The sequence below is a fragment of the Gorilla gorilla genome, chromosome 18, assembly GCF_029281585.2.
Source record: "Gorilla gorilla gorilla isolate KB3781 chromosome 18, NHGRI_mGorGor1-v2.1_pri, whole genome shotgun sequence".
Taxonomy (NCBI): Eukaryota; Metazoa; Chordata; class Mammalia; order Primates; family Hominidae; genus Gorilla; species Gorilla gorilla.
This window is the reverse complement of record NC_073242.2, coordinates 102,855,462-102,880,528: the sequence shown is the minus strand read 5'-3', so window position 1 is coordinate 102,880,528 and position 25,067 is coordinate 102,855,462. Positions and strand designations below refer to the sequence as shown.

Genomic DNA, 25,067 nt, shown 5'->3' with positions numbered 1-25,067 from the left:
CAGTTCCATCTGTGTTGCTGCAAATTATAGGATCTCATTCTTTTTATGGTTGAATAGTACTTCATTGTGTTATGTACCACATTTTCTTTATCCATTCGTCATGTACCCTTAGGTCACTTCCAAATCTTGGCTGTTGTGAACAGTGCTGCAATAAACATGAGAGTACAGATATTTCTTTGATATACTAATTTCCCTTCTTGGGGATTACAGCCAGCAGTGGGATTGCTGGACCATATGGTAGCTCTATTTTTCGTGTTTTGAAGAACCTCCAAACTGTTCTCCATAGTGGTTGTACTAATTTACATTCCCACCAGTGGTATGCAATGTTTCCTTTTCTCCACGTCCTTGCCAGCATTTGTTATTGCCTGTCTTTTGGATAAAAGCTGTTATAACTGGGGCATGAAGACAGTTCTTGAAAGGTGCAAGCATGTTCCAGGAGTCAAGATTTCTTACCATGTATCCAAGGCATGGCTGTCCCCAGACCAAATGAAACCATATTTTCTTGTCTTTGGCCATACCCAGGGTTGAGGACTCAGCCAGGATATCTCTTCTCCTTGCTGAGATATGTCACTGGGGTCTCCAGGGAACCCTAAGCTTTTAAATGTCAGGACATTTTCTCCTGGCTTATTCTCTGCAATGCTGTATCTTGGTGCTATAAACCAAAAGGTTTTAATAGTTGGCTTGGTAGCAAGTAAGCTGCTCATTTGGGTGAATGCTAATATAGCAGATAAGTTAACACTTCTACTTTACTGTGGCTGACCTTGACCAAATGAATGAATCCCTGGATTGAATGCAGAGAACGAAGTGTTTAAACTAACAGTGGGAGTCCCTTGCACAAGGCCATCCTGAAATGAATGGGGAGAGAGCCAACATTTTTTTGGTGGGGTGGGATAATCTTTGGCGTTCATGTCTATAAAGTTTGAGCAGGTCTGGCAGATGAGGACAACTTTGGTTGCCTCGCTGGAATTTGATGCCGCTTGTGGTCCTCTCCCATGGGAGAGGACCAAACACCTGAGTCCCATGCAAAGCCATGCCTGTCTCTTTTCTGAGCAAGGGCTCAGACCCTGGCACACAGCAGCATCTGGCCAATGACCCAACCCTGTGGGCCATTCCCTGGAAATGTCCAGGCCACCACTGTCCTGACTTCAAGCCTAGAGGGCCCCAAGTTCAGCTAGCTGGGAACGGATTTCCAAAGCCCCGCTCTGCTCGTGTTCCTCTCATTCCCAAAGGAGTAAGTATTCCCAGCCCAGAGGCTTCCAGACAATTGACACATATGGAACTGCAGCACTTCCAGCTGTTGGGATTCCGAGTTGCCTTTATTTCTTGGCTGGACTGCACTGGGGATGAAAAGGAAGGGTGGACGTGTCAATGAGGAACCAGTAGCAGCTGCATCTGCTGCTGGTTACAGTTATTGGCGTCCAAATACCTTTTTATGTCACCACATTGGCTTGAGACCTCAAGACCTTGTCAGGGACTCTGGCTTGTCCGAGTTGATTTCTTCTGCCCAAGTTCACCCTCTCTAGTCGATTCTGCTCCAAGATCATTTCATCCACACGTCTATTTTTATGGTGGACACAACAATAGACTTTTCTTTCTCCTGTGTCCACTCTGATATCATTTAATGCAGAAATGCCTATTAGGGGGTCAGAATGAACAACCATCTGTTTGGGTCCCAGGCCAAATCCCTCCGCCCAAGCAAAAAAAAAAAAACAAGTTTCACAGGTATCTGCAACCAGAGCTTCTTCCCCCACCCACCCCCATCCACTCCTGCAGCTCACCCATTTTCACTCCCATCCTTCTTGGCCTCCCCAGGGGTCCAAGTCTCCTGTTTCCATCACAAGAGAAGGTGGATGCACTTCCCCAACTGCTGTTTGCTTTCCCCAGCCTGTAGGAATCAGAGGTTGGGGTAGGAATTGATAAAAGCCAGCATTTTGCCATAAAAAGAATCTAAGAGGGCAATGGAAGGCCATTCGCACGATTCCCCAGGCTGCCTGTCTTTGAAAAGGAAGATCTGGCCAAACCTACAGAACTTGCTGCCTCTGGAGTTTACTCTTTATTTCACTCTGTGCTGCACATCCTTGTGTATGAATTAAAGATTAAAGTCAACTTAACCTGCATTTTGCTATATCTCTATATGCAGGAGAGGAGGGGAGGGAGTGAGTGTGTGTGTTCCGTGTGATCTCCTGGTTCTAACACCAGCCTAGGAGGTGGGAGACTAAAGGTGGAAAGCTCAGTGGTCTCTTCCTGACCCTGCCACTCCCTCATGCTGTGGTCTCTTGCAAGTCATTGAACTGGACTGTACCTCCATTTCTTGAACCATGGAATGAGCACAGTGACACCTTCTTGGACTACTGATGTGTCCTCTGCCAAGCTGTGTGGGTCTCAGAGCATTGATGATATCATACCACAGGCCATGGAACAAAGGACCCAAGGGGTGAACCACCATTCAGTGGAAAACCAGCATTCAGGCCCCTCCCTCATTTTCTGATGCAATCGGTTTTGGGTTGTACACAGCCGAACTGTCATTCCAGCTACTTTTAGTCACAAAGCATAGCGGCCGCATTTACAGTCCCTTAGAACAAGGCTTCTAACCTCTGCACGACTGACATTTGAGGCTGGATCATTCTCCGTGGTGGCTGGAGGTAGGGAGGTCCTGTGCATTGTAGAATGTTTAGCAGCATCCTTGGCCTCCACCCACTGAGTATCTCTAGCGCTCCCAAGTTGTAACAACCAAAAATGTATGTAAACATTGCCAAATACACCCTGTAGGAAAAAATCACCCTTTCTTTTGAGAACTGCTGCTACAGAATCAGCCATCCTTGGAGGAGGGCATCACCAAAACCCTGATTCAAGTAATTGTTACTCTAAGAAACTGAAACATGAGTGCCTAGACTAATTCAGTGCCATACTTAAAAATGGGAATGTCGCCAGATAATATAAACCAGCCCCAGCCAAAGCTCAAGATGATAAGGCTGCAAAAAGAAAATACATTCCCAACTCTTTCTTTCTGTTCTTTTGCAGACATCTTCATGCCACTAATATCCTGTTAGTGCAAATCACAGATCATTGACCTGAAATAGACCATCCTTCGGCCCTAAAATTGTAGGAACATCTTCTGAGCACTCAGAGTGTTCCAGATACAGGCAGGATTTGGGCAGGAGAGTATTTTACAGATGCATATGGGTTAGGTGTGCCCATTTGGCTCTGAATCTGTAGCTAAGTATCTATGTAACAAATGTTAAACAGAATTTGTAGCATTCCATACGAATTGTTGAGCCTGGAGCAGCTACGTGAAGCTGTCAGTATCTGCCAAAATGGGTATGTCTTTAGGATGAAACTTACTAAGTATCAAATAGTAAAGAAGCAGAAGCAGGCCCTAAAGGTGGACACTGTGATCATCTGAAATTGTCTTCAGTTTCAGAAAGGTACCCATTGGTCCTGCCTCGGCTGTAACTCTGTGACAGTTCCTGGGGCTGTAGAAGCTCCAAGGAAGGGCTTTGTAGATGGATGCAGTGATGCCTCCATCATTTACAAAGGATAGGAAAACCCACATGGTCAATAAGTTCTATGTCCACAACCAGAAATGCTTTACAAATGTGTCAGCACAGAAGGAAACAGCTCCTGGTGCCAACATGGGGGTGACTGTGAAACGGAGGAATTAGTTCGGGGCGTTCTTTGCAGCTGATGCACAGGCATCTGATGGGGCATCCTGAGGCCGGCTTCCCAGTCCAGATGTTTTTGTTCTGCTCCCTCCTCCTAGAGACGATGGAATGTGTGTTCCCTCTACCCCTCCTTTCGGCGTGTGCTCCTACGGGCATCTACGCTGATGCTGCTTGGAAACCACACATCCCTAGGAGGAATTGTTTGTGTGGCACTCTCCAACGTTCCCTGGGGCCAAGAAAAGATTTACATTTTGCTGTGGGTGTTCCACAAGTCCCAGGCATTTCCGCTCCTTTCAAGAAGATTCCAAATGAACATAAATCTTACTCCGGCTCTGACAGCCTCCAGTCATCTGTTTACCAAAATAAACTTTAAGCATACATTGAAAAATAATTCCTAGTGAAATATGCATCCCCATGGCATTCAAGCCTGGTATTTAATGTCTTTTTTATGGTTAATAATGCATCAAAAGCATCCCTAGTCTGAAGCTGTCATTACATTACATACATGATGTGCAGGGCCCTGTTGCAATGACTAAAAAACTTGGAGTTAGTTTTTATTTCTTAAAAAAAAACAAAACAAAAAAAACACTAATGTATAAATTACAGTGGCCTGTTTCCCTCTATCTGTGTTTCTTTTTAATAAATCTGTGTCTTGATGAGATCAATCCACTGAAAATACCTGGAGATGTTCTTTGCTTTATACAGATAAAGAGACATGCTATATAAACAACTCCAAAATCCTCTCATTAGATCTGGGTTCTGTTTGGAGAGCACCCTGGCCTTCCTTTTTTATGTTATTCTACTGGAAAAGAAAAATCAGCCAGGATCGCAGAAAGCAGTACAGCTAAGCCTTAGTCCTTCTTGGTAGATGTGGAAAAAAACAGAATAATTTCCATTCTGGCCCCTAAATTTAAAAAATTCAGGAAAGCCCCATTTGCCTTTGGTTCATTGCAAAACACACATGACTCTCAAAGTCCTTCTTTATTTCCTTTCCGGCTTTGGTCGCTGATGCTGAGAACAACACGGATGGTTGTAATGATGAGGATTAAAAGTTTCCTTCCTGAGTTATCTAGAGGCTCATATCAGCCTTGAAGAGCAACAGCCCCAGGTCCCATCACGGCCATTGGTAATGACCACATTCATGCCCAGAAGTGATTTCTCTGCCACCTTGGACCATTGCAAATGGTCTAAGGATGATGTGACTCCATGGGAACAACAAGCTCATAAGTGCTTGGAGGTTGGGCAGTCTGCTTAGCTTGATTTGTGGCTCTGAGGACCAAATGAGATAATTAGATAATGTATGTAAAGTGCTTCGAGTGGGCCTTCCACCTGGGAAACACTTAGGAAATGGTAACAGGACTTGGAGGGGTAGCAAAACAAGCTGCTAAGAGCATGGCTGTGGTCTCAGGTGGTCTGGGCTCGCGGGGACATCCTGAACCAAGAGACTTGGTGTCCTTATGCATAAAATGGGGATAATAATAGTACTTGCCTTTTTCTATTACATGCTTATAATGAAGATGAAAATGAGACATGTATAAGATGTGAAGTATCAACGGATGGCATCTATTAGCAATAATGATACCAACAACAATAATGGCAATTAGCTCTGCCTATCTTCATATATTTGCAAACCTGCAGGTGATGTGATTTAATGGTCTCTTTGCGGCTGCTTAGACTTGTAATTTCCTAATAACACTGCACGAACTTGGAGCCAAGATGCATCCTAGGAGGTCCTACGAGTTTTCCTCTGCGCAGATAGAGTGCATCCCTGTTTTAGGAAGTAAAGCACTCAAAGATGGTCACTTTCATGTCTTGCAGGTTTTACATTTTGATTGTTCATTCCAGGAAACCATTACAAACCACAGAATAGAGGTTGAAGTCCAGCCCTCTTCTGTGCCTTAAGGGGATCCTCTGTCCAGAGGCTACAGGCCAGCCTTGTCCAGGACTGAGCTAAGTGGGTTGAGGGGGTGGGAGGGGCTGGCCTCCTTTAGATGGCATTAGCTTTCCTCCAGCCCCTGAAGCTGGATTCTTGGCTAACCCAGACAGGCAGAGCACTTAGGAGACTGAATCCTCAGAGTTCCCACTGGTGCAAAAAGCATTTTTGGTTTTTTTCTCAGTGCTTTTCTAAGATCTGAATTTATGGGGTTCCCAAAGGGACTCCTACCCTTAAAATTCCCCACAGGAGTCTTTCTTCCATTTTTGCCTGGAAAAAAAAAATCCCAAGATCCAAAGACAGAGCATCCGTGACTCCAAATGCCACCAGCACCCAGACATTGTGGGCAGTCTGCACATTTGGCAAATTTGCCGATCCTTCCTTCCTGGCTCTTGGCCTGAACTCCAGTTTCTGGGCCCCTGTCTCCCAGGGGTTGACAGGCCTCACAATCCGGAGACAAACACTGCTCACTGTCCCTTTCAGGGCTGACTTAAGAAGTTACCATTTGGATGTGTTTGCCACCGGCCAGCCTTTCAGTGCTCAGCTCCCTCCAGCCCGCCCAGTTCAGACCCTTTCTTAGTTTTCCTATTGTTCAGCTCCACGGTACTTTTTAAGTGTCACAGCAAATTTGTGTTTCCAGTAAGAAAGCACCTTTTGCTTTTTGCCTTAAAAAAAAAATTGCATGTGGCCTTCATGATTCTAATTCCCACGGAAAACTTAACTGTATCCACAAGAAAAGGTACAAACGTGCACACAGACCCAGCCCGCAGACGCTCCTGCGCCTTCACACACCCTTGCAGATGCACAATTGCATACCGCAAAGCGGGCTAATGTTGATGCATCCAGGTTGGAAATGACAGGATATGGTGGAGGGCCAGTCACTTAATGAACCCCTGCGGGACCAGTCTTGGTTACTAACAATTTCTCTCCAACTCATCAAGCAGGAGAATCGCAGCCCTCAGTGTTTCACTCCATCACGTCCCCCACTGCCCCTTCTTCCTGCTCCACACAAACAAACCAATTACTGCAACGGATATAAATTGGACCCCCTTTCTGAAAATGCTCCCTCAACCTTTTTTCCACCCTTCCTTACTCAGTTCCAATCAGCCAGCCCACCAGGTGGACTGTGCGCCCACACGTGCACACACATGTACACACATGCACACATGTACACATGCACACATGGGTGTGTGCCTATTTACACTGTTGTGTATGTTCTCTGCTTCCAGTTCTTTAGTCCAGCCTGGTGTTAGCTCTCTCTATTACCTCTTAATCTACTGTCTTACGGAATACAGGTTAAGAATTACTTCTCTGTAATGTTTTTTTTTTTTTTTTTTATTTTCCATATGTACGACAGCCACCCCCAAGCCCTCCCCTCCCTCTGCCATACCTTAGGGTAACTTCCTGATTTATTCTTGGACAATGCTTTGTGTAACTCATATTGACATTAACAGCCCTCCCTCTCAGTTATCAATTGATTACTTAGATTGCAGGCTTTGTATACAGACCTGTCCCTGCTTTAAAAAAGGTATTAAAACATTGGATTGACAAACTCTTATAAGTTAAGGAGTGAGCAGTTTCATAGCTGGAAAATGAGCCACCGTGGGTAAGATGGCAGGACAGCTGTCTCAACCTCAGTGCTACTCAAAGCGGGTCCACAGGTCGTTCCTGGTCTGTTAACCATTTGATAGGGATTCTCAACAAGTTAAGTACAGAAATTCAGAGTTAAGAGTTTAAAGACTTTTGTAGCCATATGACATGACTGCAACATTCAAGCGACATTTTATTTTTCTAGTAATTCAACTGTTATGTAGTTTACAAAAGTATCAGGCCATGGGGAATTGGATATTAGCAACAAAAACAACTACCAAGTTGCCCTTCATGCTAGGTTATTTGAGAAGCAAGGTTCTCTATCATCAATGAAGACGTTCAAGTTTACCTGAGGAAACAAGGGTTCCCTTTGGAAGTTAGATCATTTTGGCTCAATTCAAGCTTTGTTTACAGATCCTTAACTGAGCGGATGGTGTGATCAAGAAAAGGCAGGAAAAGTTAAAACTAATGTGTATTTAAATAACAATCACAAAGAAACAAAGATAACCCAGTCTTGAAATGCAGATATGTGGGGAAAAAATCATATTTTACAAAGATTCTGCTTTGAAATAAGTTTTGGCCAACAAATCTATCATGTTCCTTTCCTGGACTAGTATTTTGACCACATTTCCATATAGAGAGTGACTCTTTTAAAATGCTGGAATCAGGTGGTCCTACTAACTTGCCTATGAAAAGCTGGATGCAGTTATTTTTTGGAGGAGGTTATTGTTAGTCTTTTGGCATCTACAAATCTCTGTGGAGTCAGACCCTTGTTGTAACAGGGCTCTCTATGTGTAAGCCTCCACACGCATTTCAAAGAGAGACGTTTGTTCCCTCTGGCATGAGGAACAATTACCCAATTATCTAAGCAGAATGATAGGTGTTTATGACAAATCGTAGGCTGGAGACATTTTAGAAATAATAATAACTTTGAATTTTTAGTACACTTTCCAGTTTTTATAAAGCACTTGTACCTCTGTTAATTCTCAGGATGCTCAGAGCCGGCCAGCCAAGGGGACAGGGCTGGGCTTTGTGCCTCCATTTTAAGGCAGGCATCTGTTATCTAGAACTCAGCACGTCCCCTGTCGCTGCGTGTCCATCCAAATGCTGCACAAGGCCCAAGGAGATTTCCAGGGAACAGAGAGAGAACCTCCCCTTGCAGCCATTTTTGCTCTGTGTGCCAGGAAAACCCACAAGGGGACACCGGTGGAATCTGACAGTCCTCTGGGCTTTTGAGGTGTGTGTGTGTGTGTGTGTGTGTGTGTTTTGTTTTTTGTTTTTTGTTTTTTGTTTTAAATGTACCTGTGGGTTTTATCGGCTGGATCGTGACTGGAGACAGTGCGGGAAAAAGGGAACACTGGGCATTAAAAATGACAAAGCACTTTCATTTGTGAGGGCCATCTGAGGAAGGTGGAAATGAACATATTTTTCTGAGGGAAAAGCAATTTCGCAAGCCCTGCCTGCGTACAGATGAGCGGGACCACAAACCAACTCAAAATGGCCACCGACATTCCCAGGGAAAGATAGATGATGGATGTTTTCTCATTAGGTGGCTGGGGACGGAATTTTATGCAAAATTCAAAGAAAGAAAAAAAAATCCCAGTTCCGCCCTTCTTCCTTTCATGAGGGCCTTCCTGTACCGGAGCCAGACAGACCCGGCCATGGAAGTGACCCAGAATTACTCGGAGGTGACGGGGATGGCTTCCGGGGCAGGTAGAGAAGCCAAACACCAGCAGGCCTGGTGGCTGGGAAACACAGTGTCCCCTCTGCGGAAGAACACAAGGTAATAAATGGCTTTTGCAGCAATTAAACACAAGAGCAAAGGTGAACCGCCAGCTCCTCAGCGTTATCCCTTTTTTAAGGACAACAAAGATGACCAAGAGCCACCAACCCGGAAAAGCCTTGCCCCTAACCAGGGACACAGGCAAATGTCTGTTTGTTTGTTTGTTTTATTCTATCAGTGAACTTTTCACTGCAGCTCCTTACGAGTTTCATAGATCAGATGTTCGGGAGCAGCCGGGGGAGTCCCATTCCATCTTGCATTTGCTAAAATGCATTTGGAATCACATTATTATAGATTATGCAAGATTGGAAGACGGCGAAGATGAAAATGTAGCCCGGGATGCTTCTGAGAGAAGGAAGTCAGACTGACCCCGTGGAGACCGAGCTGTGGACTCTTTGTTTGCCACAGATCTACTTGCCTGAGGGAATGGTTCAGCTCTTCCTTCCTTTTCATTCCCGTCTTGTGGGAGATGTGAAAACATGTAACAGGGAGAGAATATCCCCGCAAACTCCCGTCACACCAATAGCTCATGTACACACATACATGTGCACAAACAAAATGGGGCCACAGTTTTAGCATTTTGCTCAGACCTGCCACCTTGTTCATGCGGAAACTTGCTTATGAGAATGGGAAGTAAGGAAGGCAGGAACTTATATCTTCCCTGGTTAGCTGTGTGGCTTCAGGGCAATCACTTAACCTCTCTGGGCCTCAGTTTCCTCATCTGAAACAACAACAACAAAGCTTTGGGTGTGATAACCTTGGTGATTTTTTTTTTACAGATTTGACATTCTCTGATTCACTAAATTCATCTCTAAAGAAAAGCCTCGCTCAGGAAAGCTCGTGGGTTTTGTACATATGCGTGTGAGCACCTATGTCTGTATGTCTGTTACTGTGCATGCAGGCTTAGTTTTGCACAGGCAGTAATGCAATAACTCCATTTCATTCTTAAGCCCAGCCTCTGGGGGTGTACCCTCTGCTATCTACGCAGACACACACACACACACACCACCCACCACACTCCACGCACCACACACACACTCTTTCCACACACTTTTGATGGCCCTGTTATATCCAGACAGCTACATCTTCTGAAAATCATATTTAGGGTGATGCTGGAATGACACATCTCTCCAGTCCCCCAGCATGGAGACAAAAACAGCACTCGATTCCTGTTGGAGGCAGTGGAGGTAACCACGGCCCACTCAAGCGTGCAGGGAGATTGGCTGCGTGCTCCAGTGCACCGTAGCATGTCAATACTCCTGAATAAACTAATCAACCCATTTGCACCTTTGTGAAAACGCATCTTAGAGTCAATGAAATAGGTGTGGTAAAGAGAATACCAAGACTGAGTGGAGGAAAAAGAAGGATTATAAAAAACAAACTTGCTATCATGGGGTGCTGCGTGTCCCCAAGGTTGGAGAGATGTCTCGAATATCCAAGAAACTGGAGTCCCCTCTGCTTTCTTTCATGGGGCAAAGTATTTACCTCAGTGTTTCCACCCATGCCTCAGAGGAAAGGAACTCCCCAAGTTCCCATATCGTTTGTGACTATTGTTTAGTATAGAGAATATTCTAGCTTTCTAAAAATTAATTCCACAAAAATCCAGATACTCAGGTTCCCAACCCTTCCCTTTAACATTTTTGTAGGGCTGCTTAAGATCCACTGCCAGCCGGGCACAGTGGCTCAGGCCTGTAATCTTAGCACTTTGGGAGGCCAAGACGATTGGATCGCCTGAGGTCAGGAGTTCGAGACTGGCCTGGCCAACATGGTGAAACCCCGATTCTACTAAAAATACAAAAAAAAAAAAAAAAAAATTAGCAGTGGGCATGGTGGTGCATGCCTGTAGTCCCAGCTACTTGGGAGGCTGAGGCAGGAGAATTGCTTGAACCCAGGGGGCAGAGGTTGCACTGAGCTGAGATTGTGCCACTGCACTCCAGCCTGGGCAACTGAGTGAGACTCCATCTCAAAACAAAAACAAAAACAAAAAAAAACCACTGCCACTTACAGTGTACTTGTGCTGGCAAGAGAGCAACACCAGATGGAGGTCACAGTGTTATAGGAGTTCCCAGACAATAGGATCATGCCTCATGTACTACAAATGATGTGCTTATGGGTCGGCTTATGTAAGAAATGAGTCAGATGGCATCTGGGGATCCCATGCCATTTCTCTGATAAGTCTGGACACAAAGTATGGGGGGACCAGTGGTGTGCTTATAAATAGGCTCTCAAAAATTTTTAGAGATCCTCCTATGGATAATTTGCTGGTTTCTGTGTTATAAATGCTCCACCCTGACTTCCACAATAATAGCTGTATTTAATAACTGGCTCACACAACTCCTGAAAATTTAACAAACAGCTATCATGAGCCAGTGCAGACCGGCACCAGCACTCACAGAAATTCTCGTGGTGCCAGTTGGAATTACCAACAGTGCAGGCTCTTCCCCACTTCCCTAGAAATGCTGATGTGTTGTTTATCCTAGACACTGGTGAGAAGTTGCCTAAATGTCTGCTAGACACTTTTTCCCTGGTCTTTTCCTCTTTTTCTCCCATTTCCCTTTCCCTAAGAGGACACATCTAGGTCTGTGGCTTTAAATTCTGTTGACTTGCTGAAGACTCCTCAGTAATCTCTCCTGAACCCCAGACTCTCCATGTCAGCCTCTAACAGGCATCTCAAGTTTAGCACTTTTAAAACAGGCCTCTTGGCTGGGTGCAGTGGCTCACGCCTGTAATCCCAGCACTATGGGAGGCCTAGGTGGGTGGATCACCTGAGGTCAGGAGTTCAAGTCAAGCCTGGCCAGTGTGGTGAAACCCCATCTTTACTAAAAATATAAAAATTAGCCGGGCATGGTGGCCAACACCTGTAATCCCAGCTACTCAGGAGGCTGAGGCACAAGGATCACTTGAACCTGGGAGGCAGAGGTTGCAGTGAGCCAAGATTGCGCCATTGCACTCCAGTGTGGGTGGCAGAGGGAGACTCCGTCTCCAAAAGAAACAAAAGCAAAAACAAAACAGGCCTCTTGATGTCCCCCCCATTTCCAAGACCCCCCAAAGTCTTGCCCAGCTTAATAAATACCACCACTGCCCACCTGCTCAAGATAAGAACTGTTTTTCACCCTCCACTTCCAGTCTGTCAGTCAGACCCATTGACTTTCTCTCCAAACGCATCCCTGAATCCAGCCCTTTCCCACATCCCCACTGCTAATAGCCTGGTCCAAGCCACCATCACTGCTCACTGAACCACTGCAATTCTGTCTTTGCTTTTCTCATTTCTATTCTTGATCCTTGCAATCTGATTTCTATGCCATCGCCAAAGGTGATCTTCAGTATGCAAATCAAATGCTATCTCTTTCCTTCTCTCCCTCTCTCTCTACACACACATGCCTATACCCATTTTAAAACACCCTAGTGGCTTCACGTCACACTTAGAACTGCCTCTACTTACTCTTCCTCTGCCTCCTCTCAACCTCACCCAGTGACCCTCTGACCCCATCACTGCCTTCTAGGCATGTCACTCTTCTATTCCTCAGACACAAGTTAATTTCTGCCTTTGCATTTGATTTTCTGTCTGCCTGAGCGCCCAGATCTTTGCATGGCTGATAATCCTTACTTTTCAGGTCTCATCATAAATGTCACCTCCTCAGAGAGGCCTCCCTGATTATCTTTGGTATTTACTGTCTGTCTAGATTATGAACTCCATGAGTGCATAGACTGCTATTAGACATCCATGTAAGTACAAAGGCTATGACAAAGATGCCCCCAAATAGAGCAGCTGGATAAGCAAAGAAGTGAATTTGTTGCTCACAGGAGAGCCACTTAGGTTCATTTCCTTATGCTGCTTCCACACTGCAGGGGGCATTGCCACCACCTACAGGATCAGTGTTAAGGTCTGGGCAGAGAAGTAGTTGGCATCACTTAGGCTCATCTGTGCTGGTAAGAACTCATCCACATGGCCACACCTCACCACAAATGAGGTTAGGAAATGTAGGCCATCTGTGTACTCAGGAGGATACCCTGGTGCTTAGTGATATGGTTTGGCCCTGAGTCCCCACCCAACTCTCATCTTGAATTGTAATCCCTACATGTCGAGGGAGGGACCTGGTGGGAGGTGATTGGATTATGGCGGTGGTTTCCACCATGCTGTTCTCTTGATAGTGAGGGAGTTCTCACAAGATCTGGTTGTTTGATAAGAGTCTGGCACACTACCCCCTTCTGTCTCTCTCTCTCCTGCTGCCGTATAAGATGTACTTGCTTCCCCTTTGCCTTCTGCCATGATTGTAAGTTTCCTTTCCAGCCATGTAGAACTGTGAGTCAGTTAAATCTCTTTCCTTTATAAATTACCCAGTCTCAGGCAGTTCTTCATAGCAGTGTGAAAACAGACTAACACACTTAGTATGTGTTGAACGAATGAATGAAAAAAAATAAATGAGTCTTCTAGTTAACAATTAAACATGTCAATTCCCCTTTGAAAACTTTCATTAAAGCTGCAAAAGGAGGTTAGGAGGGTAAAATACAGCCTTCTCCAGTTTGAGCCTACATGGTATACTTGCACCGTGCAAGATATTCATAAATAAGCCAATCTTCAGTTATCATGGGTGTGACCTAATTCTCTGTCCTCTCCTCAGAGAGGACAGAGAGGCATAAGCCTCTTCCCATCATACAAACTAGAAAGGCGTGGAGAAAGATGCCCGCTGGGAGGCTAACAGGGAATATTGTGTCTTTCCATTTTCTAACTCCCCATCTTCCATTTAGGCCCTTCAGCCACTTTCCCATAACTTCAACAGAATTGCTACATTCCTCTAAGGCCCTGGCCTGTTTATTCCAGGTAGGGTGATGATTATGGAATAACAAAGGGAAAAGAAAACCCAAGAAGTGTATAGTAAGCATTGTTTTCTTCTAAACCTTGTCAAAAGTATAACTCTAAGATGTACATATAAGCATACTTAACAAAGTCCTGTGGGACAACTGGTATGTGGGGGAACAAATTGGTAGACGTCTTATATATCTGCACTTAAGGTAAGTAATTAGGGTCTATTCGTGGGACTTGTATACCATCCCTGGGGAGTTTTACACATCAGGGCCCCTGTTCCAAGCACCTGTGGTGAGGTTCAAGTCTATAGGCCTTTTTAAAGTATTAGGCACATAATCACTTATGAAAGAAAAACAGTTGGTGTCTTTTTATGTAGCCATATAGGGGCTTTAATAATTTCAGAAAAATAATCCATTTGCTAATAGTTAGGAGACAACAGCCTACTATGTGCCAGCTACATCTCTAGATGCTGTGGATAGGATAATGGGCAATTAGTTCAGAATTTCTTAAAGAAAAACAAGCAGAGCACGGTGCAGGGTGACCCTCTTGGCATGGGGGCCAGATGATTGGTTTTTGGGGGTGTTTTTGGAGACGGATCCTCACTTTGTCACCCAGGCTGGAGTGCAGTGGTGTGATCTCAGCTCACTGCAACCTCTGCTTCCCAGGTTCAAGTGATTCTCCTACCTCAGCCTCCTGAGTAGCTGGGACTACAGGCAAGCGCCTCCACACCTGGCTAATTTTTGTATTTTTAGTAGAGACAGGGTTTCTCCATGTTGGCCAGGCTCATCTCAAACTCCTGACAGAGGTGATCCACCTGCCTCGGCCTCCCAAAGTGCTGGGATTACTGGCATGAGCCACTGTGCTCAGCCCAGATGATCCTTTTTTGTGAGGGTGTCCTGTGCATTGTAGTGTGTTTGGCATTATCCCTGACATCTCCCCTCTAGAGACTACCCTAGATTCCAGATGCACTCGTAGCCCCAGGCATGGCCACTGAAAATGTCTCCAGATATTGCCGAATGTTCTCTATGGGGCGAAACCACCCCTTATTGAAAACCACTGCTCTAGTGATAAAGAGCATGGTCTTTGGGATGAGAGCTGGGTTCAAGTCCTGGCTTTACTAATGTGAACTTTCAATCCCAAGGCAAATGTCTTTACCCTTCTGGGCCTTGGTTTCCTTATCTGCCAAATGAGTTAATAAGAATGTGACATAATATGATATATGTAAGATGCTTAGGTCAGTGTCTGGCACATAGAAGTACACTGAAAATGTTATCTAAGGGGTACAGAGTTCAATTTACTTTGGGACCATGTCAAAGCCTCGATTAATATAAAATCTAGAAAGTTATTTACCATACCACTTTTTGTAATTTCAGTAGGGTTTTCTGTACCATTACAAGCATATCTCTGTCCTTCTGTCTCTGTTCATGTAAAGTATTATTTTAAAATATTAAATAGGGCTGGGTGCAGTGGCTCACACCTGTAATCCCAGCACTTTGGGAGGCCGAGGCAGGTGGATCACTTGTGGCTAAGAGTTCAAATGCAGCCTGGTCAACATGATGATACCCCATCTCTACTGAAAATACAAAAAATTAGCTGGGCGTGGTAGGGGGCACCTGTAATCTTAGCTACTTGGGAGGTTGAGGCACAAAAATCAGTTGAACCAGGAGGTGGAGTTTGCAGTGGGCCAAGATCGCACCACTGCACTCCAGCCTGGACAACAGAGCAAGACTCTGTCTCAAAAAGAAAAATATGTATATATATATCAAATATGTATCAGGTATGAGACAGAGACTGTCTCAAAAAAAAAAAAAAACAGAAAACAAAGATACGCTTCTGGAAACGCTCTTGACCTGCCTTATTCGACGTTTCATCTGTTAGAAGGTTGAGAGAGCCAACAGAGAAACTGCTAAATCTGGTCTTAATCCTAATAAATCAGAGGAACTGGTGGTGAAATCAATTGATGGGATCCATTTCGATAGGAATTTTATTTGGTTTTACTGTTATCAAAGTTACCTACATACACAGTTTTTAGATTCATACAGATATATGTATACATATATCACATATATGATATATATGATATATCATATATACTTTATAATATATAATACATATTTTATATGTATCTCATATATATCATATATATGATATATGTGAGATATATATATATATATATAATAGGATATCTGTAGTGTTGGCATACAGGTAGAAAACCACCAAAGAATTGATGTTCTTAATTGAACAATTCAGTACTTTCTAGCATTTTTCCTTTTGAAACAGTGCTTTTACCCACTGGATACTATGGTGACTCCCAAGAGAATGTGTTTTCCTGCAGGAACCATTGTCCTCTCGTTTTGGAGATTAGGTCCCAACTTTCATAGTTTATTCAATGTGATCAGAGCTAGGAAACAGCACACAGCATCAGAAGGAAGATTCACGTGAGAAGGAATGCATACGTCCAGTAGCAACTTGATTTTCTCGCCAGCGACTTTGAAGTTGTGAACAGCACAAATACCTTTGTTATGTGCTCATCTCTGCTTCAAATCTGAGTTCATAATTTTGATCTCAAAGGAACTAGCATATGAACAACTGTCTAGATTGGGAGTACTGAATGTAACATTTGTATGGAGGGAGGGGGAGGACCAGGAACTGCAGTATCAGGAACGGTAAAATACTGTCAGTGATCATGGGGGATGTCATGGGCCCAGTCATCAGCCCATTGAGACTGACAAGAACGTACTGACAAGCAACATACTGATTTGACCAAAGAAATATTCAGCTTAAATTGGAGGGAAGGGCCAGGTACAATGGCTCCCATCTGTAATCCCAACATTTGGGGAGGCTGAGATGGAAGGATTGCTTGAGCCCAGCCAGCCATGCTGAGCTGTGAGCCAATGAAACTTCTTTCCTGGCCAGGCATGGTGGCTCATACCTGTAACCCCAGCACTTTGGGAAGCCAAGGTGGGCAGGTCACCTGAGGTCAGGCGTTCAAGACCAGCCTGGCCAATGTGGTGAAACCCCATCTCTACTAAAAATACAAAAATTAGCTGGGGGTCATGGCAGGTGCCTGTAATCCCAGCTACTCAGGAGGCTGAGGCAGGAGAGTGACTTGAACCTGAGAAGTGGAGTTTGCATTGAGCAGAGATCAGGCCACTGCACTCCAGTCTGGGCAACAGAGTGAGACTGTCTCAAAAAAAAAAAAAAAAAACCAAAGATACACTTCTGGAAACGCTCTTGACCTGCCTTATTCGACGTTTCATCTGTTAGAAGGTTGAGAGAGCCAACAGAGAAACTGCTAAATCTGGTCTTAATCCTAATAAATCCAGAGGAACTGGTGGTGAAATCAATTGATGGGATCCATTTCAATAGGAATTTTATTTAGTTTTACTTTTATCAAAGTTACCTACATACACAGTTTTTAGATTTATATAGTCCTTCCAGCTTGTTGCAAAAATATATATAATTTCTCCCCCAAAATCCCCTATCTAGCTCCTACTCCCTTATGGATAAACTCTTTTAATGCTTTAAACTGATTCCTTAGAACTTTACCTCCATATCTCTCAATAAAATGCTTTTGTTGCTATTTCTCTTTTTCACTGTTTTTTTTTTTTTTTTTTTTTTTTTTGAGCAGGGTCTCATTCTGTCACCCAGGCTAAAGTACAGTGGTGTGATCTCAGCTTACTGCAGCCTCCACCTCCAGGGTTCAAGGGTCCCGTGCCTCAGCCTCCTGAGTAGCTGGGGCTATAGGCACACCCCACCACACCCAGCTGATTTTTGTGTTTTTGGGTAGAGATGGGGTTTTACCATGTTGGCCAGGCTGGTATCGAACTCCTGACCTCAAGTGAACCACCCACCTCAGCCTCCCAAAGTGCTGGGATTACAGCCGTGAGCCACTGCGCCTGGCCTCGCTGCTGTTTCTTGATTTTTATTTCTAGGCATTATCTACTGACTTCCCACTGTGAAAAATGAGGGCCCAGCTCTCTTTTAAATTCCCCTTCAAAAAACCCTCATAAAATTCCCATCTTGCCAATATCGTGATATTGTCATTTTTATCAGATCAATATTTAGCCTAGCTGAGCCATGTAGTATATTCTGTTTACTCTTCTTTTCCTGAATGACTCTGTTTTCAGTGGTTCTGTTTTTGCTTTTCTTAGTCTTCTGTCATTGACATATACCTGAAGTCTTCCCCGGTTGTGTGCATCATCTCTCAATGTATCCAGATATATTGGGCATTCTACTAATTTCGTCTTCTTATGAAAGTTCTTCTAGAGCCTTCTGATCTGCCCCCCTTGGCACTGGTTGATCTCTAAGCCTGGAGCCCAGCTGTTGCTTCCAGATGTCCCTCCCTGTCTATCATCCTGTAGATTCCTTTTTTCTCTTTGATATGTTAGAGTCTGTGTTCTGCATCCTATTTAATTTTGTCTCCACCTGGTAGTAGGTACTATTATGGGTTCCATTTTACAGATGAGCCAAACCAAGGCATGAGGAACTTAAGTAAAATTCCCTAAAGTCATAAGGTTTTGGCACAAGCAGCACAGCTAAGCCTCAAACTTAGAATCTAACACAAAGCCTAGATTTTTTTTTTTTTTTTTTGAGACAGAGTTTTACTCTGTCACCCAGACTGGAGTGCAGTGGCATGACCTTGGCTCACTGCAACCTCTGCCTCCTGGGTTCAAGCAGTTCTGCCTGAGCCTCCTGAGTAGCTGGGATTACAGGTGCCCATCACCATGGCTGGCTAATTTTTAGTAGACACAGGATTTCACCATGTTGGCCAGGCTAGTCTTGAACTCATCTGCATACCTTGGCCTCCCAAAGTGCTGGAATTACAGGCATGAGCCACCGCGTCTGGCCAAAACCTAGGGTCTTAATGACTCACTGGACAGTCACTGCACAAGCTGGGCCTGTCTGCCCAAGGTGGCTAAGGGCCTTGTGCAGGCTGTGCCTCCCACGCTCAGGTCAGTCTATTGCCACAGTCCTCTCCTAAAGCACTTTTACAGGCCCTGACTCACTGTCCCTCATGGCAGTTTCTTATTTCTGGGATTAGCTGGTTTAAAAAAAAAAAAAAAAAAAAATAGCTTCTGGGCATGTGACACTATTCTCGGGCCTTTAATGTCAGAAATAATGATGGCGTTAAATTGGAGCTCATTACCACGGAATGAGACCTCATTGAGCCCTCTTTTGGGGGGGTTATTTAATGATTTTTTTTAAAACCTCCTCAGTAACTCTGACATGGTACACCAGGGGGAGAAGTGGGTGTTTGGAGAAGCAAATTTTTAAATAATAAGAAAGATCTCCTTTCATCGATGAAAGAAAAGGGTCCATCATCCATTGTTCCCACCAAATGCTGGCTGTTCCTTTGTTACAGTCTCATGGAAATTTCCTGAGCCCCTTAAGCCACTAATACTGATTGTATCCCCAGCAGCAACAACACATACTTAAGGCATTATTTTCAGTGCAGCTTTTCCCGTAATGAGTCTGACAATCCTGCTTTATGATTTGTTGAGTGGTTAATTCAAAATATACCATTCTCTAGAACCAGATTTCCGGTGGAATCCCTGCTAGGCTTCCAGCCACCGGTGCAAAGCTTGGCATATCCAGTTTCAGAGGGCATCTTGGGACCCGATGAGATGATGGGGCTACCCTGTGCCTGCTGCTCCAGAAAGACAGCAGCAAGCCTCTGCTCCTGCCCTCCAGAAGCTTCTAACACTTCACTAGTGAACTCTCAGCACCATGGTGACCAGGAATGAATGCTCATCTTGAGAAAGCACCTGATGTCTTCACAGTACTGATGGCTTTCTAAGTTTAAGAGGGATATTAGCCACCAAGAGACGCTACAGAGGTGGTGGGGCCTTGAGACCACACCACCCGAGGAACAGGTAGAGGGACTGGGGTTATTTTTTAATCTGGAGAAGCAAAATATAAAGGTGAGGCATGCCAGTTACCTCCAGATACTTGATGCTTTATTTTTTTATTTTTTATTTATTTATTTTTTTTGAGACAGAGTCTCGCTCTGTCATCCAGGCTGGAGTGCAGTGGTGCAATCTCGGCTTACTGCAACCTCCGCCTCCCAAGTTCAAGTGATTCTCCTGCCTTAGCCTCCTGAGTAGCCGGGACTACAGGCGTGCACCACCACGCCTGGCTAATTTTTGTATTTTCAGTAGAGATGAGGTTTCACTGTGTTGGCCAGGCCGGTCTCGAACTCCTGACCTCAAGTGATCCACCCTCCTCTGCCTCCCAAAGCGTTGGGATTACAGGCACTAGCTGCCATGCCTGGATGATTTTTCAAAGAGGATTGTCCCCATTTTCCTGACTGGCCCCAAAGGGCAGAATGGGAACCAATGGGTGGAAATGATAGGAAATCAGATTTTCACTGCGGATAAAAAAGAACTTTCCAATAGAGCTGTTGGGAAACATCACAGCTTCCCTGTGAGCAGCTGTGTGTTGCCTTTTACTGGAACCATCAAGAGAGATGAGATGTCCACAGGTATCCTAGATGAGAATCACATACTAGGCCATAAGTAGGACTAACAATCTAAAATACACCTTCTAATTACATGGCTCCATGACTCTAAGAGGTACAGGTTTATGAATCACTTTTAAGATAAGAGAAAGACCTTTTGACAATTTTTAAGGAATAGATTTTCTAGATATAAGATGCTCCTTTAGACTAGGGGGCAGCAAACATTTTCTTAATGTGCCAGTGAGCAAATATTTCAGACCACATGGTCTTTTTTTGTGACTACTCCACCCTGTTCTAGTGCAAAAGCAGCCAGACAATACACAAACGAATCAGCAGGTCTGTGTTCCAGCAAAACTTTATTTACAAAGCAGGCAGTGGCTGGATTTAGTTTATGAGTGATAGTGTGCCACTGCCTGCTTTGGAGGATGCTGGGTGCTGGGAAGCACAAGAGGGACTCGAGGGGGAAAGGCCATGCTAACACCGCACGTATGTGTGAGTGTCACACTGATATACAATATACATATGCGCGTCTTTGCATATGGGGACGTGTATTTGTGTGAGTGTGATTTGGAGAGTGGTGAGGAGGGAAAGAAACAGAGCACATGGACGCCTGCAGAGAAACAAAACCTCTAAGACGCCGTGGCCATAGTCTGTGTGGGCCAGCTTTCTGTCGTCGTGATGTAAAGACGCCAGCCCCAGAGGTACCCCAAGGGGACGTGTTCACAGTGTCTGAAATTCCGACTGCTTCACTCTCTTTGCTTTGGGCATCTGCCTTGGGAAGGAAAAGATCGAACTAAATGTAACCATGTCCTGAAGGAGGGAAAACAGTTACTCAGATTGGTGCGTCAGATTGGCTGGTTGTCACAGAGGCCTTCTAATAGGGAAGTTGGGCCAGATTGGTGTCTGATGCAACCAGGAACATCAGGAAGTCTTCGACTCTCAGGAGGAAAGGAGCTAGCAGGGGGAGGTTGGGGAGGGCAGAAACTTGCCTGCCTGCCTGGCAGGTTGGCTTAGGGATAGCCCTCCATGGAGCCTCCAATCCCCTGCCAACTTACCCGTGGTGGTGAGGGGGTCATTTTAAACAGGATATTTCAAAAGCGGCTAGTGCAGGGACTAGGATATTTTTGGTTACTTGAGCTGGCATGGTTATATAGTTTCAAGGTGGCTAAAATACTGTAAATTCTAAGTTTCTTGGGGTCAACGTACTTTCTTGGAACCTTGGGTTTTCCCAGATCATTACCCTTTGGTGCTGTCTGACCACTTTCTTTGTCAATTGTCCATTCCTTCTAAATGCCTCCCTTTTCTTCACCCTGACTTTAAAAACCTGCTACCCTAGGAATACTCCACACAGGCCTGGATACACATAGACACTTCCTCAAGCATCCAAGAAGACCTGTGGCAGCCATTTGCTGCTGCTTCCTGTTTCCATGGTGGCCATTTTGTCACATCCAAGAAGAGGGCAAGAACAGCCTGCCGCATTGCTTCTCAAGTGCACTGTGTGGCACTGATTTTTTCCAATCATCTCTAAATAGAGGTTTCTCTCCCCCTCCTCCCAGCTCAGCATCCGAGGGCGCAATGAGCGTGCCCTGCATTTGAAATCTGACATCTCCCTCTCTCACTCATTCTCTCCATCTTCAGCTTGGCAGAGCGTTTAAAAATTGGTATCCCTTTAACTAGGCGAGCTATTCTTCTGCTGGGAGATGACCTTTTACACAGAAGATAGGACTGTCATACATGATCTCTGACATATGGAAGTTTCCTGGGTGTTCCAACAAGGAACAGTAAGTACCACACCAAAAGCAGTGGGTGTTTATGTGCGACTTGTGTATAAAGATATATTACATTACTATACATGGTTCTAAATAAATTATTACCAGTTCTTAAAAGTACTGCCAGCCCTCTTGAGGCAAATCTGTTCAATTTTTTGTTTTAATTGAAAAGAAAAATTTTGTCAGATTTAAAGACTCTTGGGGGAAAAGATGGGGGGCAAATTATTGAAAAGAGGCTATTTTTCCGTGGGTTTTGCAGGAATTAATTGTAGTCTCAAAGTTATGAAAATAACCTTTTTAAAAAAAAACAAAAACAAAAAAACCCTGCCACAGACTTGGGGAGTGAACCACTGAATGGCTTTTTCTTCTCCAAGATATGTTATCCTGAAGTCTTCAACATGACCCCTTGTTTCTTATAAGAAGCCTAATGTCTGATTTTCCCTCAGGCAGAACATTATTTGTTTTTTTTTTTTTTTGGCAAAATGTTAATCTATCTTGTCATGAAGTTGTGGGATTCACAAAGCAGAATGAAATGTGAAATTTCCAAAATGGGAGATGAGAAGGATCTGCTCACCTGCCACAAATCCACTGGGTGCTGCTCTCAGCTTTCGCGAATCTGAACTTCAGAAGCTTGTCAGTTGCTCAAATAATGCAGGGACCATGGGTTTTTAGTGCACCGTGGAAGCAGCACTCACACAGTCTCATATAATATGCTGTGAGAGAGAATGGATTGTGCCAGGGATGTACTGAGTCCTTGCAGTTCTCTCTAGTTTGTCAGTTAAGCAAGATGGCTGCTCTTGGAATGGAAGAACTGCTCGCTTTGCTGTTGTTGGTCGCCTTCTCAAAACTACTGGAGAAATGGATCCTGAGAGAATTCCTAGGTTACGCAAGGGAGATCACTAACAGATTTACTCACTGGGTGATGCTACCCCTGACAAAATAGAAGGAAATCCGATGTGGCAGGAGGCGTATGTAATCCCACCCTAAGCCAGTTCCAGGTAGCCCATCAGAATTCAGTGATGGCAGCCTGATTGTCACTCAGCAACTCCTCCAATCTCTAGAATCTTTTTTGTTTGTTTGTTTTTGCTTCCACATATATGGCCTGAGTTTCTGATTCTCAGGGTCATTGCCTAAGGACTGTGTAGGGTTCTTGAACACCTTCTTTAAGTAGCCACCTGTCAGATATAAACCTAGCAATAGGTCTGTCGCCGAGGCTGTAATTCTGACTTTAGAGTTCCTAATGTTGGGTTAAGAAAGGAATTGCTCCCTATGAAAATGCAAACACCTCCAGGAGGCTAAAACAATATTAATGTTATGTCCGTAATATTATTTTTATGGTTTGATAATAGTCTTACACCTAACCACTATATGCCTTATCTCGTCTCCCTATGATAACTCAGCAAAGCATATATTTAAAAAAAATAAGCAAACGGGGATTCAGAGCATTTAAGTTGCTTATTTTTACATGCACATCTAGTAAGGGGTGAACCTGGAATTCAAATCCAGATCTATCTCGTTAAAAAACTGGTGAACCTGACTCCTGTGGGTTGTTTAATAAGGTCCTTTCCTATCTGCTTACTAGTTGAAAGTTGTTTTGGTAAGAGAGTTAAACAGAGAGAGAGAGAGAGACAGACAGAGACGGGGGAGAGAAACAGAGAGAGAAAGAGAGCGAGAGTGAGCATTGGTTACTTTAGGGTCAAGAAGATGCTAAGAGAACATGGAATGGTGCTAAAGAAAACATTACCTGGTATAGTTTCGCCTGAGATGACCTACCCTTCGGTAGGTTCTTTAGTGGTTCTTTGTGTTAGATCAAACCGCATCATTTTGTAACCCCCCAACCCCCACCATTTCACACATCTTGGTCAAGTGAAACATTCCACGGGGGTTCGGGGCATGAGACACATCCTGCCCAACCACCTGACCACAAGGCACAGGAACATCCTTATCATACCCTGCTGGGAGAAAGTGCAAGGAACATCACCTTCCGTGGGAACAAAGGCCAAACTGCCTCATCATGGCAATGTCTTATCAATATCATCCCAGGCAGCAAGCCATCCTGCCCAGGCCCCTCCTGCCCATACCTGTGAGTACCCCAGCCTGTAAGCAGTGGTGGGCGCTGGCATTAGGCTGGTCCTCCACCTCTGGAGGTCTTATGCTGGACATAAAGCCTGCATTTGCTATATAGCTGCCACTTCCTCTCTGTGTGTGTCTTTCTTTAACCCTCACCTTCCCTTCAAAACCTAACACGTTGCTCAGTTGACTCGTAGCAGGATTCCTGAACCCTTTCCCAGGATCCTTTTTCTTGAAACTGAGGGACTGTTTTGACATGAGCTGGTTGCAGTTGGAGAGATTGGAGCTGCCAGGGCCTATAAGTGATAGCAGCCTTGGTGATGGTCAAGGCAGCAAGTGCCTCAGCTCCAAGACAGGCAGCCGTTTATTCATGCTCCTCCTGCAGATGTGCCAAAATGTGTCCAAACATGCAGGAGTGTTAATGGCCCTAATTGCTCAGCCACGGTCAGATGGAAAGTTTTAGTAATTTTTCCTATCTGAATTTTTTTTTCAATTGCAAAGCACAAAAATTGGAACTCTAAACGGCAGAAGCAAAAAGGGATGTGTGGGCTCATATAACTGAAAAACCCATGGGAACATCCTGTGGCTAGGGGTAGCATTTGATCAGGAGCCTAAACAAAGTCACCAAGTTTCTTCTCCTTTGTGTTGCTTGGAACTGTCCCCTCCGTGCTTGTTCTTTTCCTTCTTAGTGTCCCTTCTTAGCGTCATGAAATGCCTACAGCAGCTCAGATTCTATGTTGTCTCACTACAGATGCTCTAGGAAAGAGAGAACATTGTTTTCACAGAAGTCCCCGCAAAAGTCCCATGGGAACCCAGTGGGTCACGTGTTCACCCCTGAACCAATCAGGGTAACTTAGCAGGGATGCAAGATGCTGATTGGGCTGAGCCTGGAGTCAGCCCTGCCCAAAACACATTAATGGAAATGGGAAGAGAGAAATATTTCAAAATTGCTGCCGTCGGGTGAGGAATGAATGGATGCTGGAAGTCAAAAGG

General features: G+C 44.5%; 1 long non-coding RNA gene across 1 annotated transcript in view; it reads right to left on the bottom strand.

The window, feature by feature from the left end:
• Nucleotides 1-22,992, bottom strand: part of LOC129527714 (uncharacterized) — a 34,008-nt gene extending 11,016 nt beyond the window's left edge. The window contains exon 1 of the long non-coding RNA XR_008672765.2: nucleotides 22,579-22,992. This is a non-coding gene — a long non-coding RNA (uncharacterized lncRNA). The remainder of the gene's footprint in view (nucleotides 1-22,578) is intronic.
• Nucleotides 22,993-25,067: the final 2,075 nt, after the last annotated feature.